General features: G+C 44.7%; 1 protein-coding gene across 6 annotated transcripts in view; it reads left to right on the top strand.

The window, feature by feature from the left end:
- The window catches only part of THSD7A (thrombospondin type 1 domain containing 7A), a 586,917-nt gene that overhangs the window by 98,025 nt on the left and 472,100 nt on the right, over nucleotides 1-16,792 (top strand). For all 6 annotated transcript variants that reach the window (XM_030550674.1, XM_030550676.1, XM_030550675.1 and 3 more), the window contains exon 2: nucleotides 3,183-3,317. The gene's annotated coding sequence lies outside the window, so the exon portion shown is untranslated. The remainder of the gene's footprint in view (nucleotides 1-3,182; nucleotides 3,318-16,792) is intronic.

Below are 16,792 nucleotides of genomic sequence, written 5' to 3'. Positions count from 1 at the left end.
CCCAAGTGCCTGTAGACACACCATTCAGCCAAAGCTTCCCACCCTGCTAATCAGTCACCTTTCAACAGTTTGACTCTCTTCACCACCCCTTTCATCTACTTAGCACTCCAGACATTCTAGCTAGCATTATCTAGCACCTATCCATCCACACCTCCTAACCCTCATTTGTACGCTAGCAGCCTACCAGACTCCTTTCTATCCTAGCCTCAGCTGCCAAGTTTTGTGCAGTTCCAGGCTCTATCCCTGTCGCTGGTTGGGGCAAGGTGTGTTGACCAAAAATGGAAGCTTATGGGTATGTGGAAATGCATTACAAATATGCACATTACTTAATAACATAATTTGCATGAAATGTCACACATGAAGCTCTACAAAACCAGGCAGCTTATAGATAAATATATTTATTTTATTAAATACACATTTCCATTGATACCATAAGCCATAATGCCTCCTGTAGATTTGATCATGTTACTATGCTACAGAGTTAAGGACTCTTAAAAGTATGGACTGTCCCAATGTATCTGATAATTTGTGGATTAAGTAGTAGATAGGATTTCCTCATATGCTTTTGCAGAGTTTTTGTTCCTTTTTTTCTTTTTGACTCCCATGATCTCGTGTGACTTACTGATAGCAATAGAGATTGTGAAATTGACTAATTGCTGATTCAGAGGGATCTTTGTGGGACACCGTTGCATCACACAGCGTCCCATTAAGGTCAGTCCCTTTTCTGCACCAGTGCCTATTTGAGCAATGACCCATAAATTTGGGCTAAGAGTTTTTTCTGTCTCATCTGAATAACTGCATAGTTTGAATTAACGCATTATAAATTATCTCAGTGACAGATATTCATCCTCTACAGCAGTGGTGCACGAACTTTTTACCTCGTGCCTCCCATTACTCCTGCCTGCAGCCCCCCCCACCTCAGAGCCGGGGTCAGGAGAGAGGCCACACCTCTGGGAGCAGAGGACGCAGACAGGGGTAAGGGGGTGGGAGCGGAGCTGAGGCCAGAGTCTGGCACCCTGAGTGTGAGGTCAGCAGCCCTGACCAGAAGTGGAGCCCAGGGAGTGGACTGGCAGCTGGGGCTGGGTGGTGCTCTCTCCCTGCCCCTGTCGGGGCTGACCCAGGCTCCAGTCATGCTCCCCTGAACGTTCCTCTGCACCCTCCTAGTGCATAATGGAGGCACGGCAAGGAGAGCCATGCCTTGCTCCTGCAAGATCTTACAAAGTGTACAGCAGGGCAGGGCCGGTGCAAACCGTTAGGCGACCTAGGCAGTCGCTTAGGGCACTGGCATTTGGGGGGCAGCATTTCGGGTCCTACCACAGTGGCCGGATCTTCAGCTGCCCCGGTTGTCATCGGCATTTAGGCGGAGGGACCCAAGGCAGGGGGGGCGCGGGGAGGGCCACCTGCAGCAAGTAAGGGGGGGCGCAGCACACAGGGGAACCACTTTCTGCCCCAACTCACCTCTGCTCCGCCTCCTCCCCGACCACGCCATCGTCGCTCCACTTCTCCCGCCTCCCATGCTTGCGGTGCCAATCAGCTGTTTGGCGCTGCAAGCCTGGGAGGGGGAGAAGCGGAATGGCAATGGCGTGCTTGGGGAGGAGGCGGAGCAGAGGTGAGCTGGGGCGGGGAGCTGTCACACGGCTCTCCGGGCTGGGGGGAGCTGCCGAGTGGTGAGGGGGTGTGCTGAGCTGCCACAGGGCTTGGGGGTGGGGTGGGCACAAGGTGGAAGTTTTGCCTAGGGCGCGAAACGTCCTTGCACCCACCCCGCAGCAGAGAGTGTAAGATTGTAACTCCAACATAAGCATGATAAGAAGCTACTTATTGGCATGAATAAGGTTGAGCTTTAGGCTAAGTTAAGCTCCTCACACTGAGCTGAAACAATTTTTCTGCTCCTTGCATATCCAGTCTTTTACTTTCAAGAACACAGGCTAAAATAGAGGTGACGTATGGGTTGAGAATAGCCACTTTTGAGGAAGTATAGGCAGAGGCAGAGATTTGCTTGATGTAGCAGATATTGGGGGCACCCAGGGAGGTGGTTATGGCTCCCTGATTCGAAACTGGACCCAGTGTAGGAATAGAGCAGAGTGAGATCTACTGTAATCTGTGCCAGCTGGTGTATGGTTCCTGCTGAGGATAGCTATCTTCCAACCCTGGATTCCTCCCCTCATCACTGGGTGCTATGGGCGAGAGTGGCATAAGAGCAAGATACACATGTTGTGGGCTTTCCTACATTGGGATAATCTTCAGCAGGGGCAATCGGGCCAGATTCCATCAGTGTGTCACAGAGGGGATGGAGCGGAGGAGAATATTAGCAAATATATGAGACATATAGGTATACTTTTCCCTCTTTGTCTTGGCTACTGGTCCTAGCTAGGAATAACTTGATGGTCTCACAGCTGCCCCATATAAATGCATGATCAGGTTACCATTGCACTTCTGCTCATCCTTTTTTACTGATACTCTGTACCTAATATGTGCTGGGTTAAGTTTGTAGTGGTTGGCCATATGAATTGTGTGTCTCCCATCTGCAGATGGGACTTTATTAATATTTAGCAGCAGGAAAGAGTTTGTGCTAATTTATTTGGGGATAGTTTAGGAAGGAGGAGAGATGATGGATCATTCTATTTAAAACAAAATATAAAAATGCAGACTGAAAAAGCAAAAGTCTGCTTCAATTTATCTTGAAAAATATGGGATTGGATCAGAACATGATTCGAACTAATGTCAATTTAAATTAGAACTTTCAGGCTATGGCAAGTAATGTGATCAGATGGCATAAGGGGGGAAAAAAGGGGAATAAAAGATTCAAAACAGTTGTCTGGCAACAATTTTTCACATAAACAATAAAAAATGTGCGGCATGACCTCCCAGGCATTATTATGCAAGTTTAAATACAAAGTCGTTCAGGAAAATTACATTGTGTCCTGAGGCATACAGGGCAAAATGAGCCTGGAAAGAGGGTCAGTGAATTTAGCTCCCTGCCTTAAAACTTGCTTATGCACATATGTTGGAAATATTGGTTTCAGAAAGCTAAATTCATTATTGGGTTGTGCATGATTTACATGGAGAGTCACCATACTATACCAATAGGCCAAATACCCTTTTGTTTTAGTGAATGATCAGGAGGAACATTTGAAGGTATGTTGTTAAAATCTAGACTTTTCTATTTATCATTTCATTTACAGGTTGTTGCTGAAATTGTTATGCTGGGGTTGGCTGACTTCTTGTTCATGTACTTCTGTCCCAGCGTGCAGTGGAATAGTGACATCTGTATCACAGCTTCTCAGCACTGGAGAATAGAATCTTCCTATTGTGAAAAGGTATTTTATCTCTATCTCTCTTTCTCTCTCTTTTATGGAACAGATCTATATGGGATGCTAGCTTTATATCTTTCATGTCATGAAAAATCTAAAATATTTTTGAGTTGTAGTAGCAAGAACCTGTTCTTAACTGGTAGGACTGTAACTATACCTGTGAACGCTGCTTTGCATAAGCCAATCCTTATGTAGGGGGTAAAGGAAGTGACATAATGTGATTGTTGCTTGGAGTAGGAAAAGTTTAAATTGGTGAGTCAATTAAACTTGGAACTTCAGAGTGTTACAGGTTTATGGTTTTGCTCCATATGACTGATGATTAGGAGAGACCTTCCCCAGAGGACAAAATAGCTAATTTACCATTGTGCATTTGAGTTGTCTCAAACATTGATCACATAGCTGTGCAATTCATTACATACGTATGCCTGCATCACTTGCCCATTAACCATCTTCTGGAGACTTATTCTAAAATCAGAAATCCTCAACTATTTCAAACAGTTGCTATTTAAATAAAAAATAAATTGCCAGATAAATGTTTCCCTCTTCTTCCCCCCATCATGTGGAATTTATACCCCAAATTGCCCATACTCATGGCCTGGTGGGCAAGATTCATCTCTGGCCCAGTGACAGTTCTTCATACTTAAAAAATATCATGGCTTTAAAGTCCATTATCTTATGACTCTGCAGGGCTAGAGATGTGAACTTGGGGCATGGGTTTTTTAATGGGACCCAATTTCTACTCAGGATAACAAATCTTAAAGTCAACAATATTTTTATGTGAAGAAACTATTCAAGTCATCTACATTTGTCAGTTTGCATTTTTTCTTTCCCACTGAGCCTGGCAGAGTTGCACTCTTGGTAGCTTAGGTATCTGTTCTTTATAGGCAGCAGGCTACAAGAAATATACCCAATAATAAAAATTAAACCAATATGAGACTCGATGCAGGAAATATTGGATAAGGTTTTGTAGCCTTTATTATGGGGATAGTCAGGCAAGATGATAGTTATGGCTTCTAATTGGGCTTGGCAGGATTTGCTTTAAATCAATAGATGTCAGTCATTGCCAATTTTAGCTGACACTCTGAAATGGGTGGGAAAAAATATCCATTGGTGTGTGTGCAGCCTCCCCCAGCAACTTGTGCCTGCAGGGATCAGGTCTCGCTGTCCCAGCAGTGGTGCAGGGAGGACTCTGTAGCTGCTGCAGGGCAGGAGAGACTGGCTCCCCGGAAGCAGCAGGTGCAGGGCAAGCTGTGGTCCTGACCAGGCACAGCAAAGATCCCCAACTGGGGTCACAAGTAGGATGACAAGCTTCTGGCCATGGAGGAGGCCACTCCACTGCTGAGTGTCTCCATCACCAGCCCCGCAGCCATGCAGGGAGCCCTCTGCAGCTCTGCTATCACAGTCCTACTCGCTCACCAGTCTGGAGTGTGGGCGCCATCCTGGGGTAGGAACTGTTTAGCAGTTGGGTGTCTTCCCTCATGGCGGGGGGCTGCACCTTCTCCTCACTGCCATGGCGAAGCGTCTCTGCTCAATCAGGCCAGGACTGCAACTTGCATCTGGGTGTCTTGGGCCTTTTAGCCAAACAGAGAGCCCCCTGCAGCCCCACTGTCAGCACTGCCCTAACTCCAATCCAGCCTCCCCTTAATTTCCACAACTTTAAAAATATAGTTAAAATTATAAAAAGAGAAATGGATATTAATAGTCAAAATAAAAAATAAAATAAAATTGAATTCTGCCAAATCCATCTATAATCTTCTGGTTTATAATCTATTATCATTTTTTAAAAAAAACCCTCTCAAACATTCCTAAAATTGTGTTCTGTAAAATATTTCACATGTGCAGAATATATGATGATATGTAGGTATCACTGGCTTGTGTCTGTGATTATAGGCATATTCTTCAGTTGTTCCAAATTAATGACAGCTAAATCTTTATTGCCCTTCACACATACACTCTATATGTATAAGTGTTTGGCACATACCTACTGTTCAAATCTAGGTTGTTGCATTAAAAACAGCCTATTTTTCAGTAAAAATAGGCAGTTGTACCAGAAAGAAGAAATTATCCTAACCTTCATAAAACACATGTATCAAATACGACTGCGAATACTCTAAACCTTAGACCTTTTAATGCTTTTTGTACTTCATCTTAATTTTATTTTAGAAATTAACAAAAACCCAGTAATATTTCAATGATGATTGCAAGGGAGCAACTGACAATGAAATGAAGCCTGTTCATTTATTGTCATGAGAACAGGAGGGAATGGTGATCTTTTTGATTGCTATATTGTATAAAAATAATTGGCTTATTATCATAATCATATTCTTTTTCACGATATCAAGGTCAAGTGCAATAGTAGTAATCGTATGAGGACATATCAGTTTGCAGATGCTAGTAGGTATTAATTGAGGGAAATACTAGCTTCTGTTACTTTTTATGGTGCTGATAAACATTACTGTTGAAAAGAGACAGGTGAACATCAAACCCAGAGGACCTTTACCATCGCTCAAATTTCTTGCCATCTGTTTTTAAAACTCTAAATTCAGCCGAAGAGTAGGACGAGGCAGAATGTACTATCCGTATTGTTCTCGTTTGCACCAAACACTAAAAGTTTTATTTTTGGAGTCGCTTCTTCAAAAATTTGTTATTCTTAAGATAATTACAGTATAGGGTACATTTTCAGAAAGCTCACTGGGGTTTTAACTTGTGACTCCTATTGGGAAGTATGCAACCTAAATCCCACATCATTTGAAAGTGTATTCCTGTGCTATGATGTAAAGAAACTGATCTTGACTTTTTACGTATATTTCATTTTTTAATCACTGAAATCTTAATTTTTTTGAGTACATTTTCCTTGGGAATATCTAGTCTAGCCTCCTGCATAATATAGGAACAGCACATTTTATCTTTTCAAATATTTTCCAGTAAAATGATGAAGTTATAAAATGTGCTTGGATACTATGGTGGTAGGTGCTATAGAAAACCCAAAGATAAGATTCACTGATGTTCAATGGTCCAGAGGAGCTCTGACCAGTCCATACTATCTACCCAAATCATAAATAGAGACATGGAGAAGAGCATACACCAGTAATAGTTTACACAACTGCAGGCAAAGTGACAATCTGTGAAAGATTGAACTACCCAGTGACCAAATAATCCTTTTTTTAAGATTCACAAAACAGAGCTATGGCATCTAAAAAAGAAACTCTTCCCAGGGTTCTCCAGTGACTTACATTGAAACATTGCATTCTTTTGCAGTGTCTCAGTTGTTGTCACTGATAGCAGTTGTATATTGACAGAAAATACATTTTTAAACTTGCACTGTTAAAAAAAATGCACTGTTTAAGCCCTATTAACTAAGGAGCTATATGAGCGGCACTAAGTAGTATCATCTCATCACAGAAAAAGTGAGGCAATTTTTATTGCAATCATATTGTTTCCAAAAGTGCATCTGTGAACATATCCAGTGTTTCAGTTTTCATAGTCCATAATGCTTCACTCTGGTATGGATCTTTTCACTGTCGATTCATTATATAGTAAAGCATTGTGTAGCATTGTAAATAGGAGCTGTGATGCAACAGATTTGTTCTGAATATACAATCAGATGCTGATAACTTGTTTCTGAAGTGCTTTTCTCTGATCCTTTGGTTGGATGTTGCCAAGTACATTGAAGGAAGGAAGTTTGGTTCCTGGAATTGTTAAATAGTAAATGAATGCTTTTAAATGACTGAAATAGTTATGTGGGAACTCTTAAATCGACTACTAAGCACTGAAACACAGGCAACAGTATTTCAAAGTAGATTAATTGTTTGAACTGGCAAGAAGAAAGTAGTTGTGCTCTAATCTGTAATGAGTTTCCCACAGTCCCAGTGATCTACCTGCAAGGAGCTCATTGCACAATCTCTTCGCCCTCCGTTACCAGATTTGCCTGTTACTTTGAGCTACACTCATTTATTAGAGTCACTCTTCTGTGGTGGCGGTGTGTTCTGTAATTCTATTAATGTACTGCTTGTGTCACTTGTGTTTTCATATGGAGCCTACTTCTCCCTGCTGCAAGTCCCTCCCAATGGAGCTATCCTGCAGGACCTAGGTTCCCCCACGCTGTGTTCCTCCAGCCCCAGAACAGGATGCACACGTGCGGCACGAGCACACGCGCGCACACACACACACACACACACACACAGAGCACACACACTGAGTGGACCGGATCAATCAGTACTTTCAAGCTGACCCCTGATATATGCCTGGACTCAGTGGGCTGGGTCAAGCAGCACTTTCAAGCTGTCATCCTTGTATGCCACAGGTACCGCACCAGAATAGTTAAGCCTGAGCAGGTTGTGTCGAACAGTCCTTCCAGGCTGCAATCCCTATATGCCCCTGGACTCAGTAGTCTGGGTCGAGCAGCACTTCCAAGCTGTCATCCTCATATGTCACAGGTTCACCATGTCCCTGTCCCCACTTTTACGTTACAGTTGTACTGGTAGTAACCTACTTGATGCGCAAACCCCACAGTATTTTTGGCGCTACAGGGATCTTTAGCTTAGGTAAAAGAAGTGTTGCTGCAGAGTAAATGGGGAAGCTAAAACACAAAAGAGTAAAGTTCAGAGAGAGAGAAAGAGAGAGAAGCAACCATAAGCTTAACCATAAGTTATTTATTGAATAATAGTGATAACCACACAAGGAGAGTCTAAACCAATGTAACAGTTTTATAAAAGTTATATATAGAAAACTATAAAGTTATACCTGAGGTAGAAAAGAACACAGAGAGAGAGAGAGAGAGAGAGCGAGAGAGAGCTGGCATCTCACCCATTCTCTGAAGCTTGACCTGGTCGGGGTTCCCAGGTGATGGTGGCAGCTCAGGGTCCTGAGTGCTGGAGACAGACAGAGCCCCCAGCATGATCAGTCAGGAGAAGATGAAATCCCAGTGGAACTGATGCAGAGTTGGATCCATGCATCAGAACACTTACTGGAGTGTGGGTAGGGTTTTTTATAGGGAAACAACAATGGTTCAAATGAGAACACTAGATTTGTTATGGGAAAACTGATAACTCGGGGATTTTCTTTAGGCTAGACAATAGGAGTTGATCACTCTTGGCTATGGGTGGTGTTCTTTCCAGGGAGCTCACAATGCAATTAGGCAGCTTCAGTATTTTGATATCAGTCAAGGATTCATTACTAGAATTGGTCTGATAACTGCTGAGCTGGGTGTGGGCAGGCATAGGTTCATTAGCATCTGGAGCAGAGATCCCCCCAGTGCTTCCCTGTTTTTCTGATCCCAGAGTTCAGTGTGGTTCTCTGTTCTCTATACTATATGGTAATGGAGATACCTCTCTGTCCCATCTTTGATGCAGATGAGGCTAGGGGAGTTGCCTTAATCCTATCACCGTCGTCAGGAGGGGTCTAAGTGTGTCTCCCACTGCCCTTCACTCCTCTCTGCAAGTCTTTTTCTGATTGGTGTTCGTTCAATCAGAGGCTGGGCAGGGGGCAATCCGACAGGCTGGATACTGCACCCTGGTTCCCCAGGAACACAGAGCTGCCTGCTATCACCTCGTAGTTGCTGCCATAATGGCATGTTTCATGGCATAGCTATGAGCAGTAGAAATGGAGCTGATTCAGGAAGACAACATTGTATAGAATCACATTCAGAAGTTTGCAACAAGGCCTAAAACCTTTATTTTTTAGTGAAAATTTAGATTCTGCATAAGACTTACTGGTCTGACTGAAATCAGAATATGGCACAATTATTTAAAGATTGGAGGGAGAAAAAAGCATGAGTGGAGCTGCAATAAAACTGTGTATTTTTAAAATGGAAAGCTATAAGGTTATTGACCATGCAATTTATTATGTATAAATGTACATACATTTAAATACGAAAGCTGTTATCTCTTAGCTGTTAAAATATGTCTGTTGCTTTGAAGTGAAAGGAAGAACTTTAGTCAGAACATAAAGAAATAACCTGCTGGTGCAAATTTATCCTTAAGAACAGCGGATCTTTTTGTTTGCTTGTTTGTTTTGTTGGGGACCAGAGCGGGTTTGAATCTCACTCACAGAAAAGGTTTACATCTAGATCCAACAAACAGATCATATTAGAAAAGTCAGATAGAGGCGCAAAGGATTCAATTAAATGGTAAAAATTCCATTAAACAACCTGATTATTTCAAACAGCAGTAATTTACAGATGCTGCTGTAATGAGAACTACAAAAATATATTTTCTGTTGTGCATTTAGCTGTGAGCCATGCAATCATTTTAATAACTACTGTGAATTTTCCATCTGTATCTGAGATAAAGATTTAAAACTCTTCAAAACTGAGATTGCTAAAAGGATCCTATTTTTTTGCTGCTAAGTCATAGACTTTAAGGCCAGAAGGGACCAGTGTGATCATCTTGTCTGACCTCTTGTACATTGCAAGCCACAGAACCTCACTCATCCATCCACTTACTTACCCATGTAGTAGGCCCATAAACTCTGGCTGAGTTACTGAAGTCCTCAAATCTTGATGTAATGATTTCAAGTTACAAAGAATCTACTGTTTTCTCTAGTTCAAGCCAGCAAGTTACCTATGTCCCTGCAGCAGAGGAAGATAAAAAAAACAGTAGGTCTGAGCCAGTCTGATTTGGGGGGAAAATTCCATCCTGACCCCAAATATGATGATCAGTTTGACCTTGAGCATGTAGGCGAGACCCACCAGCCAGACACTTGGGGAAAAAATTCTTTGCTAATAGCAGACATGGAAAGGCTATATGCCATTCTAGGCAATCTCATCATACCATCCCCATCATAAAGCTCAGTCTTGAAGCCAGTTAGGCTTTCCCTCCCCACCCTGCTCCAATTACTCCCCTTGGAAGACTGTTCCAGAACTTAGGTTTCTAACCATCAGAGGAGCAAAGTTAGCACTTGATGTTTAAAAAACATTGGTAGTGTTCTATTGCCACCATACCATTGTGAGTATATTTGACACTTTGGCATAGTTGTCAAGGTTCATGCAGCTCCATGTATGACATTTCTAATTATATGAGAGAGTCCTTGACTTTCCTCTCAGGTTCACCCACAGCAGTCAGAGCAGGTGTGAGGAAGGCACACTCATATTCTTTGCATGCTTCAGAATCAGGAATTTGGCATTTGGAAGCAGACCAGTGTATTGGAAGAGATTGATTGCAGAATTGGAGGAAGGGTGACGGGGGTTTTACTAGAGGGAGGGAGCCCAGAAAAGAATTGTTAGAGGGGAGGAGAGCCTGGGCGGGATATGAGTAAGGCAGGAGATCCTGATGCAGCCTACAAGGAAGGATGTGGATGGGCTGTTAGGAGCTGTTGAGCTGTAATGGGAGATGTAGATAGGTAATGGATGAGGGTGTGGGGTGCTTTGAGAAGACACCATTTTAACAGTATCTAATTCTGTGACCCACACCCTTAATCTCTTTACCTTCCTGCCAGAAAATGCCACCTCCTTCTTTTCAGTGCCTGTGCTCTATTCTAGAAGGGATAGAAGACAGTGGGAGAGATGTGAGACTTCTCTGCTGGCTGAAAACTAGGACATTCCCCTGTAATCAGGGGGGAGAAACTATAGCTGGTCACCTGCAGCCCTTGCAAGATCTGTTAGATGCATGACAAGGCTACCAAATGTATGAGTTCTTGTCATAAACAGATAGCTAAGAGTTAATGTCTCTTTCACCTGAAGCACCTGACCAGAGGACCGATCAGGAAACCGGATTTTTTCAACTTTGGGTGGAGGGAAGTTTGTGTCTGAGTCTTTGTTTTCTGTCTGCCTGCTTTCTCTGAGCTGTGGAGAAGTAGTTTCTACTTTTTAATCTTCTGTTTCTAAGTGTAAGGACAAAGAGATCAGATAGTAAGTTATATGGTTTCTTTTCTTTGGTATTTGCATGAATATAAGTGCTGGAGTGCTTTGATTTGTATTCTTGTTGAATAAGGCTGTTTATTCAATATTCTTTTAAGCAATTGACCCTGTATTTCGTCACCTTAATACAGAGAGACCATTTGTATGTATTTTTCTTTCTTTTTATATAAAGCTTTCTTTTAAGACCTGTTGGAGTTTTTCTTTACTTCAGGGAAATTGAGTCTGTACTCACCAGGGAATTGGTGGGAGGAAGAAATCAGGGGAGATCTGTGTGTGTTGAATTTGCTAGCCTGATTTTGCATTTCCGCTGGGTGAAGAGGAAAGTGCTTTTTGTTTCCAGGACTGGGAACGGAGAGGGGGAGTCACTCTGTTTGGATTCACAGAGCTTGTGTCTGTGTATCTCTCCAGGAGCACCTGGAGGGGGGGAAGGGAAAAAGGATTATTTCCCTTTGTTGTGAGACTCAAGGGATTTGGGTCTTGGGGTCCCCAGGGAAGGTTTTTTCAGGGGGACCAGAGTGCCCCAAAACACTCTAATTTTTTGGGTGGTGGCAGCAAGTACCAGGTCCAAGCTGGTAACTAAGCTTGGAGGTTTTCATGCTAACCCCCATATTTTGGACGCTAAGGTCCAAATCTGGGACTAAGGTTATGATATGGTGTAGCAGTGGTGGGATATAGACAGAATCCAGAAGCCAGTAGGAATATTATATTTTTCTTTTCTCTGCTAAGGGCTTTTTAGCAGAGAGAAACAGTTGGTTTTAAAAGGGAACCAGAGAGAATTTTTTTTTCTGCTCTCTCTGGCAGTTTGTAGCTTGCATCTTAAGCAAGAAACCATTAAGGTGCTATTAAGAGTCTTTTGTCACACAATAGCACTCCCATTGAGAGTCATACCAGCACTATATACATGCAAATAAAGTGGTTTTTCAGGTTTACTTAACATTGAAGATTAGCTAAAGGCACTGTTGCTAGGCAGAGTGGCAACAGGAGGCAACAGAGAACCTGCAGTTCAGAAGATAAACACCAGAGGGCACCCCAACACAAGAAAACAGGAATCATGACTTCTAAGGCAAAAATTGAGGCCGAAGAGCAAATCAAAGAAGCTGAACACAGGCGACAACTGGAAATAAAACAAAAAGAGATGGAGATGAAAGAAAGAGAAGAACAAATCAAAGAGGCAGCACACAAAAGAAAACTAGAAGAAGAAGAGGTGGCCTACCGAAGGAAACAAGCAGAAGAAGAGGCGGCCCACCGCCGAGACATGGAAAAACACCAAAAAGAAATGGAAAAACAACAAAAAGAGAATGAGGAGAAGGAAAAACAGAGAAAACATAAACTGGAGTTGGCAAAAGCTGGCTGCATGTGCCAGCCAACCCTAACAACCCGGCGCCAATTATTGCTCCACAGCACAGGAAATTTCCCACCTACAAGGCAGGTGACACCGAGGCCTTCTTGGAAAATTTTGAAAGAGCCTGTCTTGGGTACAGCATCCCCGAAGACCAGTACATGGTAGAATTAAGGTCACAGCTCAGTGGACCTTTAGCAGAGGTGGCAGCTGAAATGCCTAAGCAGCAAATGAATGACTATAAACTTTTTCAAACCAAGGCCAGATACGGAATGGGGATAACCCCAGATCATGCCCGTCGGCGCTTCAGAACCCAAAAGTGGAAACCAGAGGTGTCATTTCCCAAACACGCCTACTACATTGCAAAAAACTATGAGGCCTGGATAACAGGAAACAACGTTCAAACCTTGGAAGAACTGCACCTCCTCATACAAATGGAGCAGTTCTTGGATGGTGTTCCTGAAGACATCACACGGTACATACAAGATGGAAAACCCAAAGATCTCGCTGAGGCGGGGGAGATTGGAGCCAAATGGATGGAAGTGGCAGAAAGCAAGAAAGCTACTGTCAAGGGGAACGATTACCCCAGGGGGCACACAGACCATAAACCCTACAACCGAGGACAGCCAAAGACCCCACATACCACCCAAGTAAAGCCACAGACACCCTACCCTTCCACCTCACCAGTCTCCAGTAACTCACCTCGGCCCAGTGACCCATCAGATGGAAGATGCTTTAAGTGTAATGAACTGGGACATATCAAGGCCAACTGTCCAAAGAACACCATGCGAGTGCAATTCATTACACCACCATCACACCAAAGATCCCCAGGCCCAGATGCCTCTCAAATACCCTTGGAGCGAAGGGAAAATTTGAGAGTGGGCGGAAAGAAGGTTACTGCGTGGAGAGACACGGGGGCACAAGTGTCAGCTATCCACCAATCCTTCGTAGACCCCAAATTCATCAACCCAAAGGCCAAAGTTACAATTTATCCCTTCATGTCACAAGCTGTAGACTTGCCTACAGCTCAACTGCCTGTCCAGTACAAAGGCTGGTCAGGAATGTGGACTTTTGCAGTCTATGACAATTATCCTATCCCCATGCTACTGGGGGAAGACTTGGCCAACCAGGTGAGGCGGGCCAAGAGAGTGGGAATGGTTACACGTAGCCAAACCAGGCAAGCTTCCAGACCCATTCCTGTTCCTGAGCCGTCCACAGAGGCCCCGTCTGTGTTACCAGAGACCCAGACAGAGGTAGTGGATCCAGATTCCATGCCAACCACTGAAACAGCCACAGCACCTCCAGTCCCAGGCCCGGAACTGGAACAGCAACCAGCACCAGCAATTGCAACCCCATCTTCAAACTCAACACCAGTGGGCGCCAGCGAGCCAAAACTGGCAGAAACAACAGACAGCCATACCCAAAAGGCTCAGCCAGAGCCTGAAATACCCTCAGGTGCACCAGCGGAGAGCGGTTCACCAGCAACAGAAACAACCCCATCACCTACATCACTTCCAGAGGGACCAAGCCCAAGTCCACAGTCTGAGGAAGAACTAGTGACCCCAGCCTCAAGGGAACAGTTCCAGACTGAGCAGGAAGCAGATGACAGCCTTCAGAAAGCTTGGGCGGCGGCACGGAGCACCCCACCACCTCTCAGCTCTTCTAATCGATCCCGGTTTGTTATAGACCAAGGACTTTTATACAAGGAAATTCTTTCTGGTGGACACCGGGAAGAATGGCAGCCGCAAAAACAGTTGGTGGTTCCAACTAAGTACCGGGGGAAGCTGTTAAGCTTAGCCCATGATCATCCCAGTGGCCATGCTGGGGTGAACAGAACCAAAGACCGGTTGGGGAAGTCCTTCCACTGGGAGGGGATGGGCAAGGACGTTGCCAAGCATGTCCGGTCTTGTGAGGTATGCCAAAGAGTGGGAAAGCCTCAAGACCAGGTCAAGGCCCCTCTCCAGCCACTCCCCATAATTGAGGTCCCATTTCAGCGAGTAGCTGTGGATGTTCTGGGCCCTTTCCCAAAAAAGACGCCCAGAGGAAAGCGGTACGTACTGACTTTAGTGGACTTTGCTACCCGATGGCCAGAAGCAGTAGCTCTAGGCAACACCAGGGCTAACACTGTGTGCCTGGCCCTAACAGACATCTTTGCCAGGGTAGGTTGGCCCTCCGACATCCTTACAGATTCAGGGTCTAATTTCCTGGCAGGGACCATGGAAAAACTGTGGGAAACTCATGGGGTGAATCACTTGGTTGCCACCCCGTACCACCATCAAACCAATGGCCTGGTGGAAAGGTTCAATGGAACTTTGGGGGCCATGATACGAAAATTCATCAACGAATTCTCCAATAATTGGGACCTAGTGTTGCAGCAGTTGCTGTTTGCCTACAGGGCTGTACCACATCCCAGTTTAGGGTTTTCACCATTTGAACTTGTGTATGGTCATGAGGTTAAGGGGCCATTACAGTTGGTGAAGCAGCAATGGGAGGGGTTTACGCCTTCTCCAGGAACTAACATTCTGGACTTTGTAAGCAACTTACAAAGCACCCTCCGACACTCTTTAGCCCTTGCTAGAGAGAACCTAAAGGATGCTCAAGAAGAGCAAAAGGCCTGGTATGACAGACATGCCAGAGAACGTTCCTTCAAGGTAGGAGACCAGGTTATGGTCTTGAAGGCGCAACAGGCCCATAAGATGGAAGCATCATGGGAAGGGCCATTCACGGTCCAAGAGCGCCTGGGAACTGTGAATTACCTCATAGCATTTCCCAATTCCTCACTAAAACCTAGAGTTTACCATGTTAATTCTCTCAAGCCTTTTTATTCCAGAGACTTACAGGTTTGTCAGTTTACAGTCCAGGGAGATGATGCTGAGTGGCCTGACGGTGTCTACTACGACGGGAAAAAAGACGGTGGCGTGGAAGAGGTGAACCTCTCAACCACCCTGGAACGTGTGCAGCGGCGACAAATCAAGGAGCTGTGCACTAGCTTCGCCCCATTGTTCTCAGCCACCCCAGGACGGACTGAACGGGCATACCACTCCATTGACACAGGTAATGCTCACCCAATCAGAACCCCACCCTACCGAGTGTCTCCTCATGCCCAAGCTGCTATAGAACGGGAGATCCAGAACATGCTACAGATGGGTATAATCCGCTCATCTACCAGTGCATGGGCATCTCCAGTGGTTCTGGTACCCAAACCAGATGGGGAAATACGCTTTTGCGTGGACTACCGTAAGCTAAATGCGGTAACTCGTCCAGACAACTATCCAATGCCACGCACCGATGAGCTATTGGAAAAGTTGGGACGTGCCCAGTTCATCTCTACAATAGACTTAACCAAGGGGTACTGGCAAGTACCGCTAGATGATCCTGCCAAGGAGAGGTCAGCATTCGTCACCCATGCGGGGGTGTATGAATTCAATGTCCTTTCTTTCGGCCTTCGAAATGCACCCGCCACCTTCCAAAGGCTGGTAGATGGTCTACTAGCTGGACTGGGAGAATTTGCAGTTGCCTACCTCGATGATGTGGCCATTTTTTCAGACTCCTGGCCCGAACACCTACTACACCTGGAAAAGGTCTTTAAGCGCATCAGGCAGGCCGGACTAACTGTTAAGGCCAAAAAGTGTCAAATAGGCCAAAACAGAGTGACTTACCTGGGGCACCAGGTGGGTCGAGGAACCATAAACCCCCTACAGGCCAAGGTGGATGCTATCCAAAAGTGGCCTGTCCCACGGTCCAAGAAGCAAGTCCAATCCTTCTTAGGCTTGGCCGGATACTACAGGCGATTTGTACCACACTACAGCCAAATCGCTGCCCCATTGACCGACCTGACCAAAAAGACCCAGCCAAATGCCGTTAAGTGGACTGATGAGTGTCAAAAGGCCTTTACCCAACTTAAGGCAACGCTCATGTCTGACCCTGTACTCAGGGCCCCGGACTTTGACAAGCCATTCCTAGTAACCACGGATGCATCTGAGCGTGGTATAGGAGCAGTGCTCATGCAGGAAGCAACAGATCACAACTTCCATCCTGTCGTGTTTCTCAGCAAGAAACTGTCTGAGAGGGAAAGTCACTGGTCAGTCAGTGAAAAGGAATGCTATGCCATTGTGTACGCCCTGGAAAAGCTACGCCCATATGTTTGGGGACGGCGGTTCCAACTACAAACTGACCATGCTGCACTAAAGTGGCTTCATACTGCCAAGGGGAACAACAAGAAACTTCTTCGTTGGAGTTTAGCTCTCCAAGATTTTGATTTTAAAATTCAACACATCACAGGAGCTT

Source organism: Gopherus evgoodei, chromosome 2 (genome assembly GCF_007399415.2).
Source record: "Gopherus evgoodei ecotype Sinaloan lineage chromosome 2, rGopEvg1_v1.p, whole genome shotgun sequence".
NCBI lineage: Eukaryota > Metazoa > Chordata > Testudines > Testudinidae > Gopherus > Gopherus evgoodei.
Note: the sequence above shows the minus strand (reverse complement) of the source record. Positions and strands in the feature narration are given on the sequence as shown.